This window comes from Myotis brandtii, unplaced genomic scaffold (assembly GCF_000412655.1).
Source record: "Myotis brandtii unplaced genomic scaffold, ASM41265v1 scaffold1103, whole genome shotgun sequence".
Classification (NCBI taxonomy): Eukaryota; Metazoa; Chordata; class Mammalia; order Chiroptera; family Vespertilionidae; genus Myotis; species Myotis brandtii.
In genome coordinates, this window is record NW_005353762.1 from 1256138 (window position 1) to 1264441 (window position 8304).

The following is an 8304-nucleotide window of genomic DNA, read 5'->3' on the forward strand; positions in this document are numbered from 1 at the left end:
CGAGGAGAAGGAGACTTGCCCCTCCACTTGGGCTTGGGCGGCGGCGGCGCCTCCCCGCCCGTCCCAGAACCCCGATGGCCGCCCCAGTCTCCGGGATGCCTGGTGGCAGCGAGGGAGCCACTCACTGCTAAGGGAGCTCCTGGCAGGAGCTGGGCGTTTGCCAGCCAGGAGGCTGCCACTCCTGAGCAACACACCACGGGGCTTAGAAGTTCCCTGTAGGAGTGGCTGGAGGCCTCCACCTGGAGGAAAGACACGCTTCCCAGCGCCACTCAGGCGCACCCCCAGCCACGCCCCCCCCCCTCCGGCGTGCATGTGTAGCATGTGTAGCACGTCACTGCAGTAAGCACCGCCATGCGTGAGGAGCCCTCTGCAAATCTCAGAGGACAGCCGATTGCCGTGATCTTACAGGTGCCAGCTGCTTGATGCCCACATTGGTTTGGTGACTGTTTCCCGAGGAGTCAAGGTCCTGGGCTGAATCCAAATCCCTCCTCCACAGGGCAACCTGGTCTGGGCCAGAGGTTCCTTTGCCCCTGGGAAATGGGGGGGGTGGGGGTGGGGGTTGAAGAATGTATGCCCAGGCTCCCTCCTGGAGGAGGCGTCAAGGCTGGAGGCCTTGCTGTCACCAGGTTCTCAATGACTGTCCCCTCACTCTTCAGGCCTGAGATGGTAAGGACAGCTGCCCTACCAGCGCCCAGGCACCATGATGTCCGTTCTCCTCCACAGCAGCTGGGTGAGCAGACCTGCTGTTACACACACTCCTCAGATCACCCGGTCCCAGTGTGCCATCAGGTCACCCAGTCCCAGTGTGCCATCAGAACGCCCAGACCCAGTGTGCCCTCAGGTCACCCAGTCCCAGTATGCCATCAGATCACCCGGTCCCAGTGTGCCATCAGATCTGTGAGCAGACCTGCTGTTACACACACTCCTAAGGTCACCCGGTCCCAGTGTGCCATCAGATCACCCAGTCCCAGTGTGCCATCAGATCACCCGGTCCCAGTGTGCCATCAGATCTCCCAGTCCCAGTGTGCCATCAGGGCACCCAGCCCCAGTGTGCCATCAGGTCACCCAGCCCCAGTGTGCCATCAGTTCACCCAGCCCCAGTGTGCCATCAGATCACCCAGCCCCAGTGTGCCATCAGGTCACCCAGTCCCAGTGTGCCGTCTTTCCTGCCAGGACCCTGGCATGGGCGCCACCAGGGCTGCATTGCTTTTCCGCAGCTGGTTCCCACAACTCCCCGGCCGGGCGACACTGAGCAAGTTGCGCACCCTCTAAGCCTCAGTCCCACTGCCTGTCACTGTACCCCCTCCTGCCAGTGCTTCAGCCCCCCTTTCGTCCTTTACTCTCCTCCCAAGTGGACATCTCCCAATGCCAATCCTGTCTTCAACCTTCCTGGCCTTGGGCGCTGCATTGAGGAAATTCTGCCGTAGAGACTGCCCTGCTTTCATTTCCACACAGACTTCCTGTAGGCAAATCCATCAAAGTGCCTGGACTCTGAAATGTCTCCGGGAGGCCCACTTCCCAGTCCCAGAGAAAAGTATTTTGTACCTACTCTCCCACAAGAGAGGGCACTTCTCGAAGCTGTCGGAGAACAGATGCTGCCAGGGGGTTGTCTACACCTTCCCTCCTCCCACCTCCATGCTGCCTGCACCCCCAGCTCCCTCCTCCCGCCCTCCTGTCACCTGCAGGCAGCTGCAGGCCAGCTGGACACACAGTGACCCCATTGGCACTAAGGATTTCAGCCGTTCTCACCTCAAGGACCTCTCTGTTCCCACCTGCTTGGCTCTGCATCATGCTCTCTCCCTGTATAGACAATGCTGTGACACCCAGTCCCCTTCCACGAGGGACACGGCGGCTCAGCTGCCCGGTCTGTCCGCACACAGCTGCCAGCTGTCAGCCCTTCTGGACTGCGGGGCTGGCAGCACGCGCCTTCCCAAGTGGCCCCCAGCCACTGGCAGATGCAGGGGAGAGGCCTGGTCATCCCAGCCAACTGCAGACATCCCTGCAGGGCAAGCCACTCCGGAGCTTCCTGTGGGCTTGGCACTGGGTGGTGGGCCTGTCTCACAGCTGTGCTTCTCCTCTGCCCAAGGCGGCCTCCTCCTCCTCCTCCTCCTCCTCCTCCAGGTGCTGGTCCCAAGGGCACTTCCTAATGAACGTCCTGCTCACTCTGCAGGGACCCCGCCGTGTGTGTGTGTGTGTGTGTGTGTGTGTATGTGTGTGTGTGTATGTGTGTGTGAGTGTATGTGTGTGTGTGTGTGTGTGTGTGTATGTGTGTGTATGTGTGTGTGTATGTATGTGTGTATGTGTGTGTATGTGTGTGTGTATGTGTGTGTGTGTATGTGTGTGTATGTGTGTGTGTCCCAAGGCGGCCTCCTCCTCCTCCTCCTCCTCCTCCTCCAGGTGCTGGTCCCAAGGGCACTTCCTAATGAACGTCCTGCTCACTCTGCAGGGACCCCGCTGTGTGTGTGTGTGTGTGTGTGTGTGTGTGTGTGTGTGTGTGTCTGGGATGATTCACATCAACTTCCAACACAGTTTTCTGTTCCTCTTAATCGTCAGCTACATGCACAGTTTCTTCTTCCTCGCTCTTACTTCCTCTTTATTATGCTAGGTTTTTCTTCATTTTCTTTAACGATGGAAGCATTCGGACAAACTCTGAAAATAATCAAATTTGTAAGAAGTGGAGTAAATACGACTCTCTGACCCCAAACCCAAGTGTCTCTTCAGAGGTAAACACTTTTGATAAATGCTTTGTGAAAATATAAGTAAACAGTATATATTACCCTGCCTCTTAATTTTTTTTCAAATGGGCGCACTAAATAGTAGTCCTCTATCATGAAATGGGTGATCATTGAATATCAATTGGTATGTGTGTGTGCTTCTAAAAATACCAACTATAAATTACTTCAATTTTAAAGTGTTGGAATCATTCTTTCTTTAAAAACTACATATTTTTACTTATTGGCAGTATTTATTAAGTCCTTATTTGAAAAATGGTTAAATTATCACATTTATTATACTTCTTTTCACCCCGCTAGCTTAAAAAAATTAACTAGTATATATTTTATTTCACTTTATCACGGTTTTACTTACACTCTTAACACAATTGCATAAGTTGTTTACTCTTAGTTTTATGTGACTCAAGAAAGCCAAGAAATCTGAGAGCTTCATTTTTTATGCATAATGTTGTTAGCTGGAATTTATGGAATAAATGATTATTGTTGATGCTTTGAGAAATGTTTCTGGATGCTATAGCTGTTGAATTTTTGAGAATATCTGTCTATTGTCATTTTAGACTTGAAGAAAAATTTGTCTGGCTATAAAATTCTTGGGTTATACTAAATTCTTCCAACTCGAATTTTGTGAAACGTATTCTGCTTTCCACTGGCCTAGAAGGTGCTAGTTATTCTTTGGTGGCATCCATTCTGCAGCTCAACACATTTACTGAGTATAGTTGACCCTTAAACAATATGAGTTTGAATTGTTCAGGCCCATTTATATGTGGATTTTTTCCCAATAAATACTATGAATGTATTTTCTCTTCCTTATGATTTTCTTTTCTCTAGCTTACTTTATCGTATGAATACAGTATATAATACATATAACATAAAATACGTGTTAATCAACTGTTTATGTTATAGGTAAGGCTTCTAGTCAACAGAAGGTCTTTAGTAGTTAAATTTTGGGGTTAAGTAGTTAAATTAAATTATGGGTGGATTTTTCACTGCAGGGGTCAGTGTCCCTAACCCCGCATTGTTCATGGGTTAACTGTACATTTTTTCAACCATTGTGTATGTTACATCAGGCATCTCTCTCTCTTTTTTAACTGCCTATTTGCATGCCTCAATTGTATGATTTTTATCAGTGAACTCATGCTATCAGCTGATCATATGTAGCTGGGGAGGACAAGACAGGCCCCGCCCTGTGCTCCTCCATGTGTTTTTCAGGGTGGGAAGACTCTCTGGTGTTACAAACGGGGTTTGACTACTGCCTGTGTAGTCTCTTGCCCTCTCAACTTCAGTTGACCCCACCTCTCAGGGTAGCTCAGGATACTGTTATTTTACGTGCTGTACTTTATGTGAATGGAGGTGGTAGAAGACAGACGCAAGGGAAGAAGTGCCTCCCCAGCCGATTTCCCATTTGTCGGACCTGTCCCTCCTCCACCTCGGCTCACTTTTCTCCCCCACAATGAAACAGAAGAGCCTTCCCGCTTCCTCAGGCTTCCTCTACCCTGTGCGCTGCAATCTCCTGCTTCTGTGGTGTCCTCAGGACTGGATTCAAGGGGGAGTCTGCATACATCACATGCTTATCTAAAATGTTGACTCAAATTATTCACTATTTTTAAAATATATTTTATTGATTTTTTACAGAGAGGAAGGGAGAGGGATAGAGAGTTAGAAACATCAATGAGAGAGAAACATCGATCAGCTGCCTCCTGCACATTCCCTACTGGGGATGTGCCCGCAACCAAGGTACATGCCCTTGACCGGAATCGAACCTGGGTCCCTTCAGTCCGCAGGCCGACGCTCTATCCACTGAGCCAAACCAGCTAGGGCTATTCACTATTTTTAAAGTTGAAAAACTTCACTGGCTTACATCTCAATATGGGCCTTGCTGTATCAATTTTAATTGAAACATAACATACCTTTCCAGCTTTATGGTTTATTTCACCTTTTCAGGAACATCTTTTTATTTTGTAACATTGAGCATTCTTTTTATTACAATGTTTTATTGTATTTTTAAACAATACTAGTTGTATATACATTATATCTCCTTTGTTTTTCAGACCTTCACTTTTCTCTATAATGTTTTAAAATCTTATTTTCCAAGTTTCATGGGTATATAATTTACTTTAGCCTGTCTGCTAGATCTTTGAAATTAAATTCAATTTTTTTCATTTCTTGTTATTTATTTTGTTCTCTCTCCTACCCTTTTCTGATCTCTATTAGCAGCCTGCTTTTCTTTTTCTTCTATTTTTTAAGGCATTTTATTTGACACACTCAACCTATTTTTGGAACGCATTTGTTCTTTAGAAGGATTGTATTAGTTGTAATTCTTTAATAGTTTAGAGAATTTTTATTTTTTTATTTTTTCCCCTTTATTGATTAAGGTATTACAAATGTGTCCTTATCCCCCCATTGACCCCCTATCCCCCCAGAGAATTATTCTTTTTTTTCATAGGTATGTAATTATTACCATTTTATTTTTTATTCCTCATTTTTTTTTTAGTTAATTGGCTTTATTATTTTAGAGGTTTGGGTTTATAGAAAAATTGGGTAGAAATACAGAGAGATCTATATATCCTGTCACCATCACCCCCATAAACAGGTCCCCCCAATCATTAACACCTTGTATCAGTGTAGTACATTTGTTACAATAGATGAGCCAATATTAATATACTAGAGGCCCAGTGCACCGATTCGTGCACCGGTGGGGTCCCTCAGCCTGGTCTGTGGGGATCAGCGGACCTCTGTGCTGCCACAGCCCGGCCTTACCTGCCAGCTCATTGGGCTCCAGCCCACTGTCTGCGTCGATCCCACACAGCATGAAGTTGGGCACCGTGCAGCAAGTGTTTGCGGGAGAGGCTTGCGCTGCAGCAACTGCACTCGCCAGCCGTGAGCGATGCCCATCTGTCCGCTGAGCTGTGCTCCTGCTGTGGGAGACACTGACCACCTGTGTTGAGCGTCTTCCCCCTGGTAGTCAGTGCGTGTCATAGCTACCGGCTGGTCGTCCGGTTGTCCGGTTGTCTGGTCGCTTAGGCTTTTATATATATAGGTTATTATGAACTAAAGTCCATAATTTACATTAGGGTTCACTCTGTGTTGCACATTCAGTGAGTTTTGACAAATGCATAATGACATGTATCCACACATTATAGTTTCATTGCCCTAAACATATCCATCTATTCACTCTCCCTCTCCTCCCAAGCACCTGGCAACCACTGATCTAATCTTTTTATTGTTTCATAGTTACCTTTTCAAGAATGTCATATATTGGCTTGGGCAACTGTAGGTTTACAGTTGTGAGTACATGAAACACAGAGTTTATTCTTGTATTATTATTTATTTAATTACTGTATTATTTGTAATATTTGTCTTATTATTATTGTTGTTATCATCTCATATTCTTATGATTTTTCTTTTAGGTAATGACTGGTAATTTAAAGAACAACTGTGGACTTACTTTTGCCCACCTCTGTGTAGGTATCCCCCATTTTTGAAAGTTAGCCTCATGCCACTTTACTTTTACAAAGGACTTACATTAATTAGCATCTGTTTTCACTAACTGAAAAAGACATCTGAAGAGGATTTTTACTTTTATGAAAAAATGGCAACAAGCGAAAATCACATTCAGTGTTTGTTTCGGCTGGAGCTGCTGTAGAAGCAGCGCACCTTGAGGCACCTCGCCCAGCAGCTCAGCATCAAGCCTACAGCTTTGAACTGCATCTGTGAGCACCCTCTTTATCCTGATTTATTTTGTTCATCAGTTAGCAAGATGTCCTAAGGCAGTGATGGCGAACCTATGACATGCGTGTCAGAGGTGACACGTGAACTCATTTTTTTGGTTGATTTTTTTTTGTTAAATGGCATTTAAATATATAAAATAAATATCAAAAATATAAGTCTTTGTTTTACTATGGTTGCAAATATCAAAAAATTTCTATATGTGACACGGCACCAGAGTTAAGTTAGGGTTTTGCAAAATGCTGACACGCCGAGCTCAAAAGGTTCGCCATCACGGTGCTGTCCTCTCCTCTGTTTTTACTCTTTTTACTTATGCTCTCCCCTCTGTCTGAAGTGCCATGTCCCCTGCATGTCACCAGACTGACTCTTGCTCCTTTAAAAAGACTCAGCTCAGCCCCTACCCTCATTCCATCCCATCCCAGGCTAGGAGACTTCCCTGGAATCCCGAGTCCCTGCCTGAGTCACCGTCCCAGTACTTAACCCTTTGACTGGACTTGGTGATTTCTCCCACTACCAGGGGTGGGCAAACTTTTTGACTCGAGGGCCACATAAGTCTTTGTTTTACTATGGTTGCAAAGATCAAAAAATTTTTATATGTGACACGGCACCAGAGTTAAGTTAGGGCTTTTCAAAATGCTGACATGCCGAGCTCAAAAGGTTCGCCATCACTGTCTTAAGGTATTAGAAAAGCCAAAAAGAGTCGGAAGGGTGTGTATACTTAGCATAAAACTGGACTTAATTGTTTCCATCATGGTCAGCAAAATAAAGACTTACAAATGAATGGTATTAATTCCTCCCTTTTCCCCATTTGGAAAGTGTCATAGGAATGCTCTACTTTCGGGTGGCGGGGAAGCCTGTGGTTGAAATCACACAGTGTGTATCCTGGTTAGCTTGGCTTCTTTCACTTTATAATATGCATTTAAGTTCCTTCCACTTCTTTCAGTTGCTTGACAGCTTAGTTCTTTTTATGCTGAATAATAGTCTATTGCAGTGATTCCCAAAGTGGGCGCTACCGCCCCCTGGTAGGCGCTGCAGCGATCCAGGGGGGCGGTGATGGCCACAGGTGCATTTGGGGGCGATGAGTAACTGCTATTAAAATTTTTAAAAAATTAATTTCCAGGGGCTGAGTAATATTTTTTCTGGAAAGGGGGCGGTAGGCCAAATAAGTTTGGGAACCACTGGTCTATTGTCTGGATGCATCACAGCTTGTTTATCCATCCACTTATTGAAGGACACCTTGGTTAATTACAGGCTTGGCAATTAGAAATAAAACTGCTATAAACAATTGTGTCCAGGTTTTTGTGTGGACTTCACTTTGCAATTGGTGAATACCACACAGTGCAATTTCGGGAGTGTGTCTATTTTGCAAGAATATGTCTATTTTGTAAGACATTGCATTCTGTTGGCTGAAGTGGTTGCACCATTTTGTATTTCCACCAGCGATGACTGGGAATTCCCACTGCTCACCATCTTGCCAGCACCTGATGTTATCTATCTCTCATTTCTTAACAACATTTTTAAAATTCCTCCTCTGAGGTATAGTTTTTTCTTTTACTTTCCTTTAAACATATATTTTAAAATTAGGAAATGTCTCAAATGTATAAAAAAGCAAAGAAAATAAGAAACATCTATGACTCCATGATACATTTTAGCATAATTTATTTTATATTAATCTTAACTAATAAAAGAGAAACATGGTAATTAGCCGTATGGCCGCTACCCTTCCCATTGGCTAATCACTGAGATATGCAAATTAACTGCCAACCAAGATGGCGGCCGGCAGCCAGGCAGCTGATGCGAACAGGGAGGCTTGCTTGCTCCAGTGACGGAGGAAGCCAGGTTCCCC